This window comes from Equus caballus, chromosome 21 (assembly GCF_041296265.1).
Source record: "Equus caballus isolate H_3958 breed thoroughbred chromosome 21, TB-T2T, whole genome shotgun sequence".
Classification (NCBI taxonomy): domain Eukaryota; kingdom Metazoa; phylum Chordata; class Mammalia; order Perissodactyla; family Equidae; genus Equus; species Equus caballus.
In genome coordinates, this window is record NC_091704.1 from 41,552,721 (window position 1) to 41,574,860 (window position 22,140).

The window sequence follows — 22,140 nt, forward strand, 5'->3', positions numbered from 1 at the left end:
TTCTTCATTTCTTCCTTCCTACTCGCTCAGTTTCTTATGTTCAGCAAACATTTGTTGTATCCTTCATATGGATCAGATACTATACTAGACATGGGATGATGGTGGGAGATGTGGAAAGATAAAGACAAAGATTACAAAATAGTTATTTTTTCGTAGGCTGCACAGACAGGATGGTTTATCTTCACTCCACAACTTTCTTCCTTAACTGCTATAGTCTTGTAAGCACAGCTCTTCCCTGAAAATAGTTTCTTAAAGGATGCTAGTAACCTCATGCAAAATTCACTGGCATTTTTAAGTTCCTCATTCTATTAGTAGTAGTACTGTGGTATTAAAAGTTTTGTTCCGGGCACTGAAATATATTCTCACTTAATCTTCAACAACTCTGAGGTGCTCTTGTTATCCGTGTTTTACAGTTGAGGATATATGCTTTGAGATTCTAAAGGACTGAAACTCAGAAAGGTAAGTAATTCAGCCAGGGTCACAGGGCTAGTGGGTGACTAACTGCAGATCACGCACTTGTAGCCACTACAGTATTGCTATTCTTGCAACTCTTTCCTCATTTGACTTTTGTGAAATATTTTCCTGGTTCTTTTCCTACCTCTTATGCTGCTCCTTCTCTGTTTACTGGCTGGTCTTCCAGGTCCTTAACAAGTGAGCCCCAAGGTTCTGTCCTTGATCTTCTTTCCCTCTTCTACTGGTGCTACCTCCCTGAGCAGCCTTTTCACTCATGGCCTTAAAAATCCATGAATTGAGATGCTTACAATAATCACATTTTTATTCAGACTTTTTCTTCTAAACTTGCAAAACGTATTAGCATATGAGTCTGGTAATTTCTCAAAGTCATGATGTATAAAACTTTGTACCCCAAAGCGTACCCACTTTTCTCTTTCTAGGTACTGCTGCCATCCTCTATTATTCAATCTAGAGAGCTACTTCTCTTTGTTCAATTGCCATGTTCCTTCAGTTTGCCTCTGAAATATCTACTGAATCCAGTCTCTTTCTATTTCCATTGTCATTGGTCTAGTTCACGTCCTCGTTATCAAATGTAGATGATAGTAAAATCTTCTTTTCTCTCACCTTTTTTCACTCCCTCTGCTACATGATTGCCAGGATTATTTCACTGAAACCTAGATCGATCTTGTCGTTCCCTTAAATGAAAAAACAAAGCACACACACTCAACATTCAGACACTCATTTTTGTTCACAGAATAAAGTTCTAATTTCTTAGGTTGGCATTGAAGCCCTTTTATGATTTATTTCAGAATTATTTTCTTCTGTACTATCTTAACCATATTATTCTCAACCTATCTGCCTCTCTGCATAGTTCAGTTGTGTAACACACTCCCCACTTCTTTACACACAATGCTTCTCAAAAGGGATTGGGGAGAGTTTGCTAGTCTAAAGCACCAACCTTCCCATTCCTGTTCTTTCCCCTTGGAGATTGTGTTACGCCCCTGGTTGAGAATCATTGCTTTAGTCAAAGACAGCTGTTTGTTATTCCTTGCACATGGCATGCAGTTTCTATTTACTTGACCTTGCATAGGTTGTTTCCTCTGCCTAGAATTCCATTTCCAGCTCTCTTTATTGAAATCCTAATTCTTTAAGGTCTAGGTCACATGCCACTTCTGGAAATCCTTCCTTACCATCCCAGCGTGAATTCATTGCTTCCTTGTCTACTTTTACACATCTTTGCTTATTCCTTTCTAAATATCGCTTACCATTGCCTTATTTCAATTCTTTGTCCAGTTCTTTTTCCCTTGCTAAATCTTAAGCTTCTTCCCCAGCATCTAGCATATAATAATAACTGAGGCATTTATTGAATGGAAGAATGGAGAGAGAGACAGGAAAAGGAGTAGTGCAGTATTAAGGAAAGTAAAAATAAAAGCAGTTTAAGTTTGAAGTCCTGAGGGGCAATGAAATTGATGGTGCCATGAAATGGAGAAATCATTTTGGGAGGGTGATAATGAGTTCAGCTTTGTACTTTGTATTTCAGGTGACTGACTCTGTCAGAGATGTGTAAGAGGTAGCAGTATGTACTGGAATGGAAGTTTTAGTAGTTCAGAACTTGTCATCTGATTGTTCTCTGTATAGGACATTGAGAGAGGGAAGAATGTAAGTGGAGAAAAGAGCTGAAGATCTGAGTGTTAGAAGATAAGCTCAAGAGAGCCTATGTCATAGCGTAGGAATCAATAAGAAGAAAGGGGCAAACAGAAGAGAATTAGCAAGATGATGATCTCTGAAGCCAAGAGGAGAGTTTTGGGCTGAAGGGACTGCAAGACTGTGGCAGTGAAGATGGGTCTGGAGGACTCAGTTCTGCTATTCCTTAATCTGAGGACAATCTTGGCATGCTATTTAACCTCTCTAGGCTTCAGTTTCCTGATCTCTAAAATGCATACTGCGTTACATGTGTAGCACTTTCACCTTCATCTATGTGATTCTCAGTTATCACTATGTTTCTGGGATATTGAAAGGTTAAAGAGAAAGCATTTATAACCTTGTTAAATCACTGTGAGAAGTATTCCCATAAACAGTAATGAATACGTGTAGGAGTGATGGTATTTCATAGTACTTTAAATGTAAATTATAGTCAACTCTCAATTTCCTTTTAAGAGATCATCTGCAGTGACTTGCTGCCTCCTCCCCCTCCCAGGTCTCAGGCTACTGAAAATAGGGCTGTGAAAAGCACAGTGGGGTGAGTGAATGGTTTGCATGCCTGTGTATCTGTACCTCTGACTATCACCAAGCTAAATACAGTCCACTCTCAGTTACCTGCACTTAATAAAAAGGTGAATAATGGCAGAAGAGTCCTAAATGTATAATCTAAATAGCATTATTTTCTGTGACTTGGGAAGATTTTATATTCTTTCCTTCCCTACTGTAGATTGATGTCTTGTCTTTTATTTGAATTATTAGCATCAGTTTTTATTTCCTAAGCAAATACTATTAGAATAGTGGACATAAAAAGGCTAAAATATTTATTAGGTAATCCACGTTTGAATAATTGAGAGTTGACTGTTAATGCTTTTTGGATCATCCATTGTTTTGTATTATCTGTGCTTTTTTGTTAGTGTGGCCAGGTTAAAGCTGAATAGCTACTTTTAAAGTATTATCTCTATAATGAATACACTTATAAAATTATATAGATGCCAAACTAAATTGAAAATAATTATGTAAAACTAACTAAATATAACATTCATATGTCCAAAGTCATGGAGTTGAAAGAGAATCTAAACATAAGTACATTCTTAAAATTCCTCTTATAAAGTTGTCTAGCCAGATTGTGTAAACTGAGCAATGTACCTGGTAATGATAAAATTTATATAAAATATAAAATTGAAGATATACCACGGCTTCAAATGTATCTTGTTTAAGGAGTCCATTGAGTTTAGTAAGAAATATAGAAAAGAGTTTTTTAATGTCAATCACCTAGATTTTGAAGAATCTGGCTCCTTTAGTTACTTTGCTATTTTTTACCCCAAGAAGAATTTGGATTTGTAGTGGTTTGTTAAAGTGAGTTAGCGTATTTTTGATGAGTATATTGTATAATCAGGTTAGTAAGTGTTACTGTGAATCAGGAAGGCATAATTCTTGGCTTCACGGAGTTTATGTTATAGTTGGGATATATCTGTATCAGGGTATGGTATAAGATAGTAGTATTTGAAGTACCTGCCAGTTATTTTTATACAGGAATCAAAAGCCAGAGGAATTCAGAAAAAAATGGGACATAGGTAAGGAATGACCTAGAGGGAAGACCTCATAGAAATGTTGACACCTGTAAGACCTTTGCCTAAAAGGGTACCATTTGAGTAGTCAGAGCTCTGGATCAGTGTTTTAAAAATCAAAATGTAATTTTGTGAACTAATATTTTCCTGGCATATTATTCAGTATTTGAAGATAACGTTGAGAAAAAGTTGGTGATGAGTTCTGTACATAAATCTCTTGACTATTGAAGACTGATTATATTTTATATTGTTTCAAATGAGGGCTCTTCTGACCTTTGACAGTAGTGCTGGACTGGACTGAGAGGTTTTAGGCATATTGTGAAGTAATTGTGTGCTTGTGTCTATGAGTATATAAATACTTGGTTGCATTCCAAACCCAAGCATAAATGATTTTTTTTCTTCCATTGTTTTGTAGTATATGTGTTTCCTCTTCCCTTCATTAATACTGCATGTTCAAAGGGCTCTGCAAATTTGTTGTCAAACTCATTTCTAGATGTATACAATTTGGAAATAGAGACTATAAATGGGATGGGTAGTGTTTTTGTTATCTTCCACACTAAAATGACCATATTTTCTGATCTCAAAATTTAAACATGTGGCCTGACAGTGAGAGAGAATATTTGAAATTAAGATCCTGAAGAACATGGAATGTTTCATTGCCAAATCCAGACACCCTACCCAGCCCTCTAGTTATTTATTTGGGTAAAGGATAAACAGTGTTTGGGGAAATTATTGCTCTATTGAAGCAGCAAAATGAAAGCTGAATTGCCAATTGCATGGATTTTAGTAATCTTGTTCGGAGTCCAGTGTAATTTCATGTATTTCTTATAATGAATAAAGAATGAAGAGACACAGAAGCTGTAAACAAAGAAGACTGCCAAGTGATTTACTTTTACTAAGAAGGAACAGCCTTCCAGATAAAAGTGTATTTAACTGTTTTTAGATGTATGCGTGCACATATATATTTTTATCAGTAGTTTCATACTTTGAGAAATCACATCTTAAAATAGTATTGCTAATTATTTCCATGCTTAATGTTCATCCCTTATATACTAAAACTTTTAATTGCCCTGTTTTTTTTCCACTCATAATTCTATATAATACACTCCCTAACCTTCACCATACCACCATCACCACCAGCCCCCTCCCCCAAGAAAAAAAAAAGGAAAAAGAAAAAGAAAAACTGAGGGGAATAGAGTTGCAGAAAGAGTGAGAAGACTCCAGTGGTTGGAGGTAGGTGAGCTGTGAACTCTAACATTTAGCTATAAGACAGTGTCTGTGTGTGACCAGGTGGCAAGTCAAATGTTGTGGAATGTTTTATTTAGCACGTGTTGTAGATAAGTTTTTAGTCATATCTGTCACATATGATGTTAGTATAAAATCATGATAATGGGATATTTGAATATACATAGCTATTTCCTACCTTATTTATTTAGAATCACTTGTGGTTTCATTTTATTGCTGTAGGTTGTAATTTCTGGTTGTTATTTTGAATGGCATAACTCGGTACAGAGCAGTTCAGATTAATTCTTATGTCATATAAGATTTCATGTGTCGTATAAGAATAATTCTTAACATAGATTTTACAACTTTTTAGTGAGTTAAATTTTAGATTGGCGTAGTGTTAAAAATGTTTGTCATTTAAAATATTTTAATAAGAGCCTTAAAATAGCCTTTTTCTCCTTTGTCATGGGAGAATTCAGTGTTGTGTTTTCATGTTTCAACATTGTTTTGAATATGTAAATATATGTTATTATTTTACCTAGTAAAATGGAAGAAATTTTAAAAGATCCTGGTTGTTTTTCAAAAGGAAATAAAAAGAAGATTAAGAGATTTGGAAAAACTGTGGCAGTTGCCTTTTGCTATGTTATTGTTTCTTCTAATACTTATTTTATTTTATTAAAAAAGTTTAGACTTTATTTTTGAGTCCTAGGAAAAAATTTTCCTTTACATCAGTAATTGTTTCTATATTGTAAAAGTACTACAGAGAAAAAGTGTACTTTAAAGGTAAATAATTATATTGCCACTAAGTGTTCACATAGGGTACTTGAATATGAGTGCATTTGGGGGAGGTATGTGTGTATATAAATATGTCTACTTTTAAGCGTATTTGGAAGCTACTTTAGAAATTATTTTATTAGCTCTCTCATTCAAAATAGGAATCTTCTCTCCAATATCTGACAGATGTCATCCATCATCACTCAGACCTTTTACTAAGAGATAGCTTACTCAAAGTGGTTTGTTCCTTTATTGAGCAACTATGTTTCTTAATGAAATTCTTATATGAAATTAGCCAAAAATTTAATAAAAAAATAATTTTTCACTAAGTAGTCCTAGTTCTTTCCTTTGAAACAATTCTTCACTCTTTTATTTTATAAGTATTACAAATAAAAAGTAGTAATTGTAATTGGGTTTGGCCATATGCTGTTAGAGAGAGACTCTTACTCTTTTCTTCTCTTCCTATAGGCCAGTCACCAAGTATTTATTGAGTACTGCTTATGTGTCCAGCATTGTTCTGGGTGCTGGATGTTTAAGACGTGGTCTTTGATTATAAAAAATAGCAGCAGGAGCTACAGTGTTTTGAACCTTATTGTATGTTGGGAGCCTTATTATATGTTAAAAACATTACTTGAATTACCCAGTTTAGTCTTCCTACATATCTAGGAGATATGTATCAATATTCTTATATAACTTGTGAAGAAAGTGGGGCCCAGAGGTTGCCTAACTAGCCCAAGTTCATATTAGCAGTAAGAGAGAGAGAGGTAGGATTCAGATCGCATTCGTTGTTGTTTGATCTAAAATCCATGCACTTTACCCTTTACAGTCTTTCTAAAAACAACAAGTACAATAGAAGATAAATTATATTGCTGGAATAATTAACAACTAACTGAGTATATATTGTAAGAGTGTTGATTTGGAGCTCTCAGGAAGCAAGTTATTGGTTGAGCTCTGCAGCATACATTTTAACTGTTTTGGATAAAATTATTTCTAGAACTATTACGTATTTCTCTTCTTTCTTAAGATAAATCTATCGACTATATTTTAACTTTTTCTCTTTGGCTAGAATCATCATTATGAATATGAATTACTGTGTTGGAGTTGGGAGGAAGACAATTTATTACTACCCTATGCAGCATTGGACTGCTCTTTTTACTCTTCTGTGCTGTTTCATTGCTCTCAGCTGTCACTTTACATTGCAATTATTGTTCTTATGTTTAGCAGTCCTTTAATTCTTTATTTTTTTACTTTTGCTGTACTGTAAAATGGAAACTATGTAACTGAACTTGTTAATATTATATGGAAAATAAGGTTAAATAGGCTGTTACTATGAGGAATTAAGGGGCCCTACAATAATATATATGACGTGTAGTGAATAAGCTTGGTGATGATACATACTTTGAATTTTTATTGCCATCTTTTGGAGTGCTTACATTTGCACCCTGGTTGTTTTCCAGATAGGTTATTGCCTCAGCCTAGGTCAAGGCATGTGAAATATGACTTGATAGAGTTGATACATATATATGCAATATGGATAGTAGGATTATTTAAAGGTAAATAATAGATACAAAATATAACTAATATGAACAAAATAACATTTAATAACATGCTAATTGCACGATAGAGAGACAGTCTAGCACTGTAGCTAAGAACATGGGCTTTGGAGCTAAGCAGATCTGGATTTGAATCTTGACCCTGCCTCTTAGAAGCTTTTGACTTTGGACAAGTTGCCTTTTCTGAGCATGGTTTCTCATCTATGTAAAAGATAACACTTATTTGAGAAATGAATAAAATGCTTGTAAAATATTTATTACAGTTTTGGCACATAGATATAAATATATAGATAGTAGGTGTTCTTTATGTGGTGAGTTAAAGCAAAGGAGATGAGAGAAGGGAGAGATAAGCATGGGCTGGAGAAAAATAAAAGAAAGTGGGGCATTGTTTCAACTTCGAACGAATAGGATATGGTTAAATGAAGAGGAATAGACCATGAGTTAAAAGGCATGAAACATTTTACTGAGAAAGGAGTAATAAGGGTATAGAATTTTAGTATTCATATTGGATTTGTAGGATAGGGGTAAGTTATTAAGAGCCTTGCAAAATATGTGGAGATGTTAGACCCTCTTTTCTTTTAACATGTTAAAATGCCTAATACAGTGAGAGAGCTTTAAATGTTACTAAAAAAGATTTTTTTTTTGGTGAGGAAAATTGGCCTTGAGCTAACATCTGTGCCAGTCTTCTATTTTGTATGTGGGATGCCGCCACAGCATGGCTTGATGAGCGGTATGTAGGTCTGCACCCAGGATCCAAACCTGTGAACCCTGGGCTGCCGAAGTGGAGCATGCAAACTTAACCACTACACCGTGGGACCAGCCCCTTCAAATTTTTTTTTATTGAAAGAAAACATAGATCCAAAAAATGTTTGTTATAAATGTACAGTTCTGTGAATTTTGACAAATTGAACACATAGATAATCAGAACCCAGATCAAGATTCAGAATATCACAATACCCTGGAAGCTCTCATTAAACTTTATATAATGTACTCATATAATATATACTTTTTGTATCTGACTTCATATGCCAAATATTATGTTGTATCACCGTGTTGTATATAGTCAAAGTTATTTTAATCCAAGTCTGCTTATATGTGTCAGATGTGTCATGACGTGGATGGATTTTTTCTTTTTGCCTGGGCAGTAGATTTATATGCGTGAGTAGAGTTTGGAATCATTACACTAATTCCAACTTTCTTTAAAAATTTTAAAACATTTTCTGAATTTATCTTTTACCTCCTAAGCCTGAACTCTTGTCTTTTCAGCTGAGGAAGATTAGCCTTGCTTTAACATCTGTTGCCAATGTTCCTCTTTTTTTTTGCTTGAGGAAGATTAGCCCTGAGCTAATAACATCTGTGCCAGTCTTCCTCTATTTTGTACCTAGGTCACTGCCACAGCACAGCTGACGAGTGGTGTAGGTCTGCACCTGGGATCCTAACCTGCAAACCTGGGCTGCCAAAGCATAGTTCACTGAACTTAAGCACTGGGTTACGGGGCTGGCCCCAAGCCCAACCTTTTGATTTAATAGGTTTTAGTCAGTTAACACATCTAAATAGGTGAATTTTTTTCTTTAATTTTTTTCTTAATGACTGTTTAAAGAAAAAGAAGTATAGATAATCAGATCTCCAAAAAAAGTTTAAAATTTGGAAAAATTAGAATTCCAATCCAATGAAAGTTTTGTGTTGACCTAATTAAATTGGTGGAATGATTACCAAAATTGGTTTAGTATTTCTATAGAGAAAAAGGGAGGAGGATAAACATTTCTTGGTTCTCACTTCCATAATATGCTAATGTGGAAATATCAATGTGTGTTAATATGTTAGATTCACAGCATGTAGTTTTAAATGTACATCAAAGTTGTAAAGTTGTTAAGAGTACAAAGTAGGGGCCAGCCCCATGGTTGAGTGGTTAAGTTCTCATGCTCCACTTTGGTGGCCCAGGGCTTCACTGTTTTGCATCCTGGATGCAGACCTAGCACCACCCATCAAGCCATGCTGAGGCAGTGTCCCACCTAGCAGAACCAGAAGGACCTATGACTAGAATGTACATTATGTACTAGGGGGTTTTTGGGAGAAGAAGACAAAAAAAAGAAAAAAAGAAGATTGGCAACAGATGTTAGGTCAAGTGCCTATCTTAAAAAAAAAAAGTACAAAATAGAGATCTTTTTTTTTTTTTTTTACCCCCTGAGGAAGATTAGGCCTGAGGTAACATCTGCCAATCCTCCTGTTTTTTCTGAGGAAGACTGGCTCTGAGCTAGCATCCGTGCCCATCTTCCTCTACTTTTTTTTTTTTTTTTTATATGTGGCATGCCTACCACAGCATGGCTTGCCATGCAGTGGCATGTCTGCACCCGGATCTGAACCGGTAAACCCCGGGCCCTGAAAGTGGAAGGTGCGCATTTAACTGCTGCACCTCCGGGCCGACCCGTAGAGATCCTGCTTGAAAGAGCATGTGTGTTTAAGTGTCTTGTCTGATACTCTTTTTTAAGAGCTCAAAAGGGACCATTATACCTGTGTTATCCGGCTCCAGGTTTCACCCATGGGGAAGTCATAAAGTAATGTGATTCATTTTCTAGTAGACACATTAGAACTTTATGAGATTAAATGAGAGTGTCTAAGATCTCATTGATAGTTATAAACCATCTTTATGTGATTGTTTCTCCCTCTTTCCCTTGCTGTTCTCATTTTCTCTCATTGGTTTCTGTTTCTCTTTTTCTATTCCTGGTCTTTCTTCTGGTGACTCTTTACTATAATAGGGCATGCTGTAGAAATGGACTATACTTTTCTTTCGCTGTTTTGTACTATTTTGATAGTATTTTATGTTCCTTCGTTTAAGATAAATTTTAATTGTTAAAGCTTTTTTTTTTAAACTTAATCCTTCATTGAATTTTAGGGTTTTTCCCCCCCGAGAGTTGGTGGTGCTTTGATAGAAAAAGATTGCACTGCCCATTTCTTGGTGCTTGTCTCCAAGAAATTAGAAGTGAGTACTGCATAGGAAATTGAGTAAATACTTGAAAGCAACTTGGCAACCTATGCTTAGCATAGATTAGTAGAATAAAGAACATTTTGCATATTTCAGTATGCAAAAACAAGAGTAAATTTGAAAGTGAAACAAAAATATCTAACTATACTGAAGGTGAAGAAGTTTCTGATGAAGTGCATTTTCTAAATGTTGATAATTTAAAAGATATTAGTATTTACTTAGTTATAAATATTCAAAATGTTTTGTATTTTTATGCATTTACGGTTTGGAAATAGAGAAAACAATGAGTTTGGAATTTCCTGAAAGTGAGAACATTTAATAACCTTGGAAAATCCTTGCTGATTGAGTCTACACTGTTTAGTTCACTGAGCACTTAGATTTAAACTGAGTATGAATTATTAGCTACCAAAAGAATACTTGTTTTTAATGGTGAATTTTGAGTGATTGCTTGGATTCTATTAGTTAGGAACGACAAAATGCAGTGTATCTATAACTTAATCATGTTTTTTAGGATTGTATTACTTATTGCTCTTGTACTTACTGGTACAGCTTTTTTTTTGCCCCCAACTGTTTTAAATGATTTTTCTAGAATAGAGCTGAGGTAGTATGGTAAACTGTTGACTGTCTAACATGATCAGAACTTGGTCTAAATTGATATATTGATTATTAAAACATTACAAAATGTGAAGTGTTTTTCAAATGATGTGTTGTTTAGCAGACAATCTAGAAATTATGTACTTTGAAGTAGATGTTGTTTTCTTCCAAGCAGTCCCCTTGGAAGGGCATGTACTTGTTCCAGTGGTGATGTCACCTTTCAAAGGATTTTAAAAATTCTGCTTCTGAAGAATGCTGAAGCTTATAATATAGTCCTGTATTTATTTATTTGTTTTTTTAAAAGAAACATTTTATTTTTTTTGCTTTTTCTCCCCAGATCCCCCTAGTACATAGTTGTGTATTTTAGTTATGGGTCCTTCTAGTTGTGGCATGTGGGACGCCACCTGAACGTGGCCTGATGAGCGGTGCCATGTCCACGCCCAGGATCTGAACTGGTGAAATCCTGGGCTGCCAAAGCAGAGCGCACAAACTTAACCATTCGGCCACTGGGCAGCCCCAATATAGTCCTTTAAATTGCTGTTTGGTTCATTCTTTGGGGGTGAATTGAAGCTGAGAAAATGGTCAAATACAGATTGGGTTCAAATATACTGGGAATTTAATTCATTGATTTCACTCATTAATTTGAAAAAATTTTTTTGAGCACCTGCTGTATATTCTCAGTACTGTATTAAATACTGGAATGTGTGTGACAAGATAATTGTTCTAAAAAATATACTACCATTATATGTGATGGCTACCATTATCATCTAGTCCCTGGCTGCCTCTCCAACCATTCTCATTTCCTAACTCTTTTCCTCTTTTTCACTGTATTTGGCAAAACAGCCTCCTTACTGTTCCTTCCTGTTCATATTCTCTTTTCAGGGCCTTTGTGCATCTGTTATATTCTGTATAGATTATTCTTCATTCAATATTTGTACACTTGCTTCCTCACTTCATTTAACTCTCTGTTCAAATATCAATTTATCAGTGAGGTCTTCTCTGATCTGTCTATCTAAAGTAGCCCCCATCTCTATCACTTTCCATTCTTTTTATTGTGTTTTCTTCCATAGCCCTTGTCACTACTGCCATTACAGTATTATTTATTGTTAGTCTCCCTAGAATGTAAGTTTTTTGAGGACAGGCACTTTGTATTGTTCACGATTGTATGCTCAGTGCCTAAAACTTGATAAGTATGATTTGATTGTATGTGCTTGGTAAATATTTATTGGCTGAATAAATGACTGTCAAATTTGTGATTTAGCATGAGGGCTCCAGACCAGTTTTTTCACTGCTTACTCAACATCTTAACCATGCAGTCATGTATATCAAGCTTTCTATGTTTCAAACTTACTAATTATCTTAATTCTAAAAATCTTTCTGTATTTCCCATCTGGATTAATAGCAGTGCTTTAATGGGGCCAAATCAGACACCCAGGAGACTCCTAGCCTCATTACTTGTCCTTATTCTACAGATCAAATCTGCCACCAGATGATAATGATTTTATCTCTGAAATACCTGTAAAATCTGTTCTTTCCATTTCTGTTGCCATGCCTTTATTCAGGCCCTCATTTTCTTTCCTGGATGATTGCATTGGCTTCATAACTACTCTCCTCTGTTCTAGTTTTATCCTTTTCCAGTCTACTCTCTTTATTGTAGCCAGCAGCAAGTTTTCCACCAAGCCAGGCTTAATCTCCCCAGCAGGGTTTAAGCATCTTCCTTCTTTGGGCTTATATAGTGTATGTTACCTTTTTTATAATATTGCTATAATTTGTTCATGTCTCCCCTCCCTCAGTCACAGTTGACAAATATTTATTGATCTTTGCTACGTGCTAGGTACTGTTCTTTTTGCTGGTGATTCAGTGGTGGAAAAGATTGAGTCTCTGCCCTTGAGGAGTTTATATTCTAGTGGGGAAAATGCAGACAATAAACATGTGAACACGAATTTTAAATACTAATAAATGCTCTGAGTAATGTAAAATTGGCTATGTGAAAGAGAGTTCACTGATGTTTGCGGGAATTGTCAGAGGAAGCTTCTCTGAGGCAGTGATATTTGCTTGATTCAGGACTAATGAGGCACCGGGTGAAAATGGAGGGGGAAGGTGTTCCAAGTAGAAGGAATATATAGTACAAAGGCCCAGAGTTAGGAAAGAACCAATACAGTTAGTGCTTGACGAGTGAGAGAAGAGTGGAGAATATGGGGCTACAGAGATAGGCAAGTAATAATTTGGAGATCGTGGTACTTTTGCAAAGGGAAGTTGTTAGAAAGTTTTAAGCATGGGAGTAACATTATGTGATTATTTAGAAAGAGTATTCTGGCTCCTCTGTGGAAAATTGACTGTAGCCCCTGGAGGAGGCTCTGCATGGCACATGTCATTAAATCAGTGTTAATGGAATGAATAAGGGAATGAATTAATCCTTTCTCTTTATAACCAGTTTAAATCTCATGAGACTTAAATATTGTCTTCAAGAAGAGAAAAGTGCAAAACCAACATTGTAGAAATGATGGTTGTATTAAAATAAGTCACTTCCTTGTAAGCTATGTATGTCTAACCCTAATTACTTTAATGTTTGAATTACCAAATAATGCCTGAGTTGTCATTAATGACAATTCTTTGTCACTGTGAGTGGAAATGCTGTGTTCATTCATTTATTTATTCAGTTAATTATTGAGTGTCTACCATAGGCAGAGTATTCTGCTAAGTTCTCGGAAGTTTCAAGGCTGAGATTACAAGATAAGTCAGACCTTGCTCTTAAAGACGCTCCAGTTAGTTGCATGTCATTCAAAAGCTGTAGACTGGATGGATAGTTATGCCTGACCAACAAATCAGGAGGCCGAGAGGTGACCTCCATATATATGGTTCTGTTCATTTTACTTTCCTGCTACTGCTGCTAGATGCTTTCGTTTAGATGTTGAATCTATCATTGGAAGTATAGAGAAAAAGGGAAAATAGAAGAGTGGGTAAAGTTAATGTTACCTTTATTCTCTTTGATGTTCTTTGATTTTTATTCTGAATATGAGCTCTGATAAATAAGCAGAATGGCTCATAGGCAAATTTTTGGGAATAATCTTGTCTTATATCACAACTTTTATGTACATATTTTTAAGATAGTTATTTGTGTTTCTCTAATTTTTTTTAGTGAATGAGATCCCTGCGATCTGTTTTCTTTTAGTATCTAGATTTTTGGCTGGTTATTCAAGCTAAAAGCCTTTACTTTTTACCTAGTTTTGCCTTTTAATTCTGTGGATGAACATTTATTTATTTAATAAATGTTATTTTGGGTTTTTTTTTTTTATGTGCCAGGTTATATTCTGGATCCTGAATATTTTTTTAAAGAAATTATAGTATAAGCACATTTGTGCCTTTGGAAAAGTAAAATCATGCTTTAACATTGGCAGATGAATGTGTCTGCTGTGGCAGAGGTTGCTCCGGGATCGTGACACTTTCCTCTGAGTGACACTGGGGCTTCATAATCCTCCTGTAGTATCCGTGGCAGCACTAGGGTTGATCCTAGAGTTAAAACCTGTTTTGCCATAACAAATAGAATTGTATAATGTCTGGGTTTTGGTTTGTTGATTGAGGGATGTTTTGCTCTTTTAGCAAATAGAAGGAGGACTTAACTGTTTATTAAATTGTATCATACTTTTTTAATGTTAGCATTTCCCAGAGAAAGTATTGGTTAGGTGCATCAGGGCGTTGTAATAGTCTAAAATAAGTAAGAGAAAGATTATGAAAAATGTTGACTAATGATCTGCCTTTGAAAAAATAATTGGTAGATGAAGGTATTTGGATGTAATCTAACACTCAATTGAACACTTTAATATGTTGTGTAAGTTTAATCACCAGAAGCAGCATGCATGTGATTCTTAACTTTTACTGTTATTTCTTTATTTGATATTTATCCCTTGATCTGAAGTGAGCATTTTTAGTAAGCCAGGCTTTGCACTAAAGAAAGGCTTCATGGATTATGAAATAGTGTAGTTGAAGTTTACTGGTGTGGAGCCTTAACGTTGAAGCTGAATAAGCCCTTAGAGTTTAGAGTTGGCAGAAACTTTAGAGATCACTTAATGTGTAGAGAGACTTGTAAAAAAAAAAAAGAAGAGGACTGTCTATATACTAAAGGCTGATTGGCTGTTTTCGTACTTTGAGGAGACTTATGACAATATTAAGCAGGTTGTTTGAGATAAACCAGTCAGAAACTCCCCTCCTCCCCGTTTTATTGTACGTTTACACACATGTGGACACATAAAATAGGAATTACAAATTATGTGAAACAACATTATTTCAGGCCTTACTGGTAATTTTTGCAGGTCTGGATTAACTACAGTTTACTTTTGTAATACTGTGAAATTTTTTTTGTAATATCAATTTGTTATTTTGCTTAGAAAAGTAGCATATCATTCCTTTTTTTGAAAATTTACATTCCTAATTATTACTGTGAAATGAAAACTGAGTTTGTAGTAGGGAAGATCTAGATTCACATTCTTGCTCCATAATTTGCTGGGAAATATCTGACATACTATTTAATTTTCTGAGCTTAAGTTTTCTCATTTGTGGGAGGGGATATAATATTGTGCCTGTTGCAAGGTTATTATAAGTATTAAATGAGAAAATTTGTTCAAAGACCCTAGCGTACTGTCTGGCAAGTGCTTAGATGAAAGTCCAGAGGGCAAGTGTTGTTAAATAAATAATTGTTATTTATTCATTCTTTTGATCATGGACATTTTGGTTGTTTGTAGTTTCTTGCTATTATAAACAATGATTTTATACGTTGTCTTGTACATGAGTCCTGGTACTCATACATAAGTTTCTCTAGATTGTACAACTTGGTGTAGGGTTACTGCTTATGACTATATATATATTATTTATACATATATATATATATATATATATCTCCTCATAGTTGCAATGTGTAAAAGTTGCTCTCTTTTTTTTGTGAGAAAGATTGGCCCTGAGCTAACATCCATTGCCAATCTTCCTCTTTGCTTGAGCAAGATTGTCCCTGAGCTAACGTCTGTGCCAGTCTGACTCTGTTGTACATGGGACACTACCGTAGCGTGGTTTGATGAGTGGTGTGTAGATCTACGCCCGGGATCTGAACCCGTGAGCCCTGGACTACCGAAGTGGAGCGCATGAACTTAACCACTATGCCGCTGAGGTAAAAGTTGCTCTTGATCCATACTTTTGTCAGCACTTGAGATTATCAGACTTTTATTAAAAATATTTTATTATGGGGGCTGGCCTCGTGGCTGAGTGGTTAAGTTTGTGTGCTCCGCTTTGGCGGCCCAGGGTTTCACTGATTCGGATCCCAGATGCAGACCTAGCACTGCTCACCAAGCCATGCTGAGGCCGTGTCCCACATAGCTCACCTAGAAAGCCTTACAACTAGAACATACAATTATGTACTGGGGGGCTTTGGGGAGAAGGAAAAAAAAAGAGGAAGATTGGCAACAGATGTTAGCTCAGGGCCAGTCTTCAAATACAAACTTTTAAGGGAGACACACAAGGAACAGTGAGAAATGGTTATGAAGAGGACTAAGCCAATGTAATTACAGAAACAAGGGAGAGAAGATGGATTTGGTTGGCATTGCCCCTTACTATAGTGGAAAATTCGGAGAGTTTGAGAAGCTGAGAAAAGCCTTTGCATTGAGCAAATAGTAAACTTGAGGAGAATAGCTTTAATGGCATGTTGGCCTAGATGTCTGATGGAGTTTAGGAGATGACAATATAAGAATTAAGTTGAATGTCAGAGAGATTTGGCAAAAAAAGAAGTACTGTCACTTCAAAAATAGGAAACAGTGGGCAGAAGCCTATTTTTTAAAAGACAGGTGAAAAAGCTAGTGAAAGACTGAGATCAATGAGGAATAGTGAATAATTAATGATAGAAGTATTGGAATGAGGTAATAAGATGTGGAGTCAATAATACAAAAGGAAAGATTAGAAAATAACATTGTAATAAACTTTTTTTTCAAATTTTTAACCCACATTCAAATTGAGTGTCCTCCAGCCAAAGTGTATTATTCGTACCCTTTGCTTCTTTATTAGTTTTGAAGAGGGAAGCCCTTAATTACATTCATGGAAGCCACCTGTCAGACAAATGATCTGAACTATAGTCAATTTCATAGAGAAAAACAGAAACATGAAAGTAGCTGTACAAACAAGATGTACAACCAACTTCTAAATAATTCTGATAGGCTGGGTGTATATCACAATTAATTGTCTCAGCCTTTAGGCACAGCTGTTCTGTTCTTTTATAGAGTTCATTTACATAGTGAATTGTTTCAGAGACAAGCAGAATTTTTCTCTTATAATAAAAGATTCCTAATTAGGGGACTGTGGAAACCTAATGATTTTACAAATCTCTGTAAATATAATGATTAAGACAGAAATTTTAGCAGAACATCCAGTGATTGTAATCTTTATATAGTAATTGCTTTTAGTTATTTTTATCTTAGAAGATGTTCTGGTTGCAGAGTGTATTTTTCATATTGTTTTTCTGCAGAAAAAATAACATTAAAATAAATGTCATGACAAAGATTTCTTTGAATGGCTTTTGTATATTTTTTGTATGTACTTGTGTATACTTTGTTCTTGTATACAAAGTAAAAGTGCTTTGTGAATTTGGTTACAATTCTGTACTACAGTTATGTCATAGTGAGTGTTATAAGCCAAAGCATTCCACTGATCTCTGATTTTATTGTGAAAAACAGAAAGAGATGAATTCTAAGAAAGCACTTCATACTTTTTTTTCTATCAAGCGGCTCTTCTTGTCTACTTCAAACATCTGAGCCATCTTTACCAGAAGATCTTTATAAATACACAAATTACTTACCACATAAAAATTGGTAATGATAGAATGGTTAGAGGATTATTAGTCAAGGTAAAAAGTTAGGCCGTAGTTCTTTATCCAACTAGTGCAACCTGGGAACATGATTTTTAACATTGCCATGAAAGTAACTATAATGCTTGGAAGGAGGATGGGACAGAGAAGGAACAGGAAAGTGATTTTCTGAAGGTGGAGAGCAAGCTTAACCTTCTCCCTTTTTCTTCCTTTTTGTATTCCTAGGTGGTGGTGTCTTTTTTTTTTTTTTTTTGAGGAAGATTAACCCTGAGTTAGCGTCTGCTGCCAATCCTCCTCTTTTTGCTGAGGAAGACTGGCCCTGAGCTAACGTTGGTGCCCATCTTCCTCTACTTTATATGTGGGACACCTGCCACAGCATGGCTTGCCAAGCAGTGCCATGTCCACACCCAGGATCTAAACCCTTGAATCTGGGGCCGCCAAAGCGGAATGTGCGAACTTAACCACTGCGCCACAGGGCCAGCCCCATCGGCGTTGTCATTTAAAAATTCTTATATTTGACAGTTCTGAATGGGACAAGGCAATTACATTGTTAATTGTATTAAACCAGTTCATTCTAACCTTAGAAAGTGAGATTCCTCTTCAAAGTAATAGAAGGATGTTTTGGATAGGTTTTGGGGGAATAATTTTTTTGGTCTTCAGAGTTTGAAAAATATATACATTTTAAAGCAGCGTGATCTTTTTTGTCTGTCTTACTATGGCTGTCATTATTATAACTAATCATAAGATAATATTTCCATTGTAAATTCTTATATTTTAATATTCACAGTTCTATCCTGGGGATTTCATTTGTAATAAATGCCGGCTTGTGAAAAGTCAAAGTAGCAAATTTCTATTTACTATAAAAGTAGAATAAATGTAGTCTGTAATATCTGATAATATAACAGAAAATATTTTTTCTTGTTTTTTAACTATTCATTGAATTACACCTAGAGAGAAGTGAATATATCATAAGTGTATTGCTCAGTGAATTTTCACAGATTGACACAGCACCTAGATCAAGAAACAGAGTTTGGTATATTTTAAAATTTTTATGTATTATTTCTAAATAGTATATTCATTTATTCAGTAAATGTTTTTTGAGTGGTTACTGTGTATCAACCAATGTTCTGAGTATTAGGATGATATCACAGTGGTGAACTAAAGCTGACTTAGAGTGTAGGGAGATAAACATCAAATAATCATGCAAATAAATGTATAGTTACAAACTGGTATGTACTCTGAAGGTACATTCTCCTATGAAAGGCAGTATAATGAGGTAGACAGTAGGGTAATTGAATATTGGGGAATAAAGGTAGACTGTGCTGTCAAGATTGCTTAGGTTCAAATCCTATTACCATGTCTGGTATTTGTATGACTTTAGGCAAGTGAACTAATCTAAGACTCATTTCTTAACATGGAGGTGAAAATAGTAGTACTTACGTTATATGGTTGGTGTTGAGATTAAAAGACATTATTCATGTAAAAATATTAGATATGCACAATATTGTAGACTCTCTATATGTATTAGTAATTACTATTTTTGTCTCAGTAGGTGTTGTTTGTTTCATATTGAAACGTATTCTTATTTGAAAATGATATGAAGCATATTTCATAGAGTAGATTCTAATCTCTTCTAGAGTTCAGATCATCTAAAGGGTTATCAGAATCTAGTTAGATGACATTCTGGCAGTCTTTATAGTATGTTTCAAATTTCAGTGTGTATAACAATCACTCCTATAAATGCAAATTCCTGTGGGTCACTTGTTACACTTACCTGACTCTGGAATCAGTATTTCTTATAATAACATATTTCTTAAGAACACAAGTTTGGAAACCTCTGATCTATAAGTCAGTTTTTGATGCAGACCAAATAGCCAATTATTTTGTCTCATCATTTTAACATTTAATATTGTAAGATGTTTTTTGTTGTTGTTGTGTGTTTTGGGTGCACACGCTTACTGCAAATGGTAAGAAATATCTCCTAAATCTATACTTGCTCTAGGATTCCCTATTAGTAAATAGTATCATCTAGCAGTTTACCCAACCGAGAAACCTAGATTCATCTTTGATTCCTCCCTTTACTTTTCCTCCCATCTCTAATCCATTATTGATGAAGTTGCTTGCATGGAAGATTTTTGTAACCTCTATTTAGACTTCCCTTTCTCCTGCCGTGCAGCCTGTTTTCCAAAGTTGTCTTTCTAAAACACAGAGCTGATCATGCCTTCCACTTGCGTAAATGTCTTCCTTAATAATTACCCATTTCCCAAAGATATTTAAGTTTCTTAGTATATCTTATAAGGCCATTGGAATATAGCTCCACCTTCCTTTATTCCTTATCATCTTGTTTTCTGGGAATATGAAATTTCTTCATGTTCCTTGAGTTCCTTGAAAATTACCATATTTTTTTATGCTTCCATATTTTTTACATACTGCTCTTTGCCATTTTACGTACCTACCAAGACTAATTGCTTATGATCAAGAATCATTACTCATGTCATTCCTTCCCCAGACAGCAACTGTCTCACTCTCTTCCTCAGTCTTTCTTTCAACCACTGTTTATTGAGAACGCACCATGTGCCTGGCATTGTGTAAGAGACCGGGGATGCATGTGTGAACAAGACAGACAGGCTTCCTGCCCTCACTTGTCTTACAGTCTACTGAAGTCTCTATCAAGCACCCTCCTTTTATTTTGTTCCCATGGTATTTATTACCTACCTCTCTGTTGTATTATTATTAAGTGTTTATGTGCCTCTCTTTTCTCATTTAATTTTATCTCCAGGGCTGAGATCATATATTTATTCGTATTTCTCACCTAGTATTTGGCACAATGTGTGGCGTATAGTGAGCACTGAAGTGTACAACTAAATAAAACTTAGAAATCTAAATATAAAGCTGCTCCCCAGGATAGATCAAAACTATCCTTTATAGAAGATATTTATATTTTTAATTATATAAATAATAAAATGGCTAAATACAATCTAGAGGGGAAACCTATGTTCCTGCTATATAATGTCAGTGGTATAATTTTTTTCTTGAAGAACTTTGGAGGAGGTGCCAGCCCTATGGCTGAGTGGTGAAGTTCTCATGCTTTGCTTCGGCAGCCCAGGGTTTTGCTGATTCGGATCCTGGGCACGGATATGTCACCACTCATCAGGCCATGCTGAGACGGCGTCCCATATGGCACAACCGGAGGCACTCACAGTTAGAATAATACAACTATATACTAAGGGCTTTAGGGGGAGGAAGAAGAAGGGAAAAAAAAAAGATGATTGGCACAGTTGTTAGCTGAGGTGCCAGTCATTAAAAAAAAGGAACTTTGGAGGAATATCCTATCATTTACAGTTTAATTTTAAAATATTTAAGCCATTTATACCAATTTAATTTATAACTTATTTAAAATAATCATTTGAAATAAAGATTATAGAATATATAATTTTATTATTAAGATTATATATTCATATAATTTTAAGTAGAAGTTCTATTCAAATGAATGATTAACTGTTTTCAGCTAATTTTCTTTATGTTTAATGTTCTATACCTAGGTCAATCCTGGTCTGTATCTTATAGTTATATAATAACATGCTTATAATAAACCAATTAAAGACATGGTTTTTGCTCATAGAATTTTAAATCAATTACATTAGTGAACTGGTAGATGTCACACTGAATTTATCCAATCAAAGGTATGAAATGAGAAACCTCAACAAAGACCTTTTTTCCCTCCCATTAGTATATAAGCCTTTTTCCCTTGAAATCATTCAAAATGAGCAATCCTTTGGAATTATAGAAAGGAAGATATATTTTTGTAAAAATAGAAAGAAGAAAGTGTAAAATAAGGTAACTTGACAATCCAAAATTAAAGTGGAGGAAAAGAAATCTGAACCCTGGGTTTTTGGGAAGACAATCTTAAAATGTTACTGATCAGCAGAAGTTGCCTCACCTCTTCCTGCTGTCGTTATTATAAGAGTAGGACACTGGAACAAGAACCCAACAAAGCTATTCTCTTCCAGTCTCTGAGAAAAAGAGATAGCAGGTCTAGTTGTAAGGAAATCTTACATACATTAGTTGAAGTTTAACTATCTATGCTTATGGTGATCACATCATTTATAATACAACCTGAGATACTTTGGGGGGTATTAATAATTACACTGGCACAATGGGTGTAAATTGGAACCCAGGCAGATCAGACATCTATTGTCATAACTGCTGCAATAATAATTTGAAGAATGTGTCATGGGAACCTCAAGAAGGGAGATTATAGGTTAGAGAAAACCTTTACATGGCTGAGCCAAACTTCTAAAGAATGAAGATTTCCCCCAAGTTGGGTAGAGAGACAAAGGGCATACCAGGCTGAAGAAGTCTGGTGCCATTGTGCTGTCCATGTAGCCCTGCCCCTATCCAGATCATTCTCTCTCAAGAAATGCTTCATGTCCATCCTTCTTCTAAAGC

The 22,140-nt window shown here is 35.2% G+C and overlaps 1 protein-coding gene across 10 annotated transcripts in view; it reads left to right on the forward strand.

Moving 5' to 3' along the window:
• RICTOR (RPTOR independent companion of MTOR complex 2) overlaps positions 1–22,140 on the forward strand; it is a 112,114-nt gene that overhangs the window by 4,716 nt on the left and 85,258 nt on the right. For 2 of the 10 annotated variants that reach the window (XM_070245885.1, XM_070245880.1), the window contains exons 3-4: positions 2,651–2,692; positions 4,863–4,955. The exons of 4 other annotated variants lie outside the window; for them this stretch is intronic. The gene's annotated coding sequence lies outside the window, so the exon portion shown is untranslated. Of the gene's footprint in view, positions 1–2,650; positions 2,693–4,862; positions 4,956–15,794; positions 16,009–22,140 lie in introns of those variants that run through there. 4 more of the 10 variants (XM_070245882.1, XM_070245886.1, XM_070245881.1 and 1 more) reach the window with 3 other exon arrangements.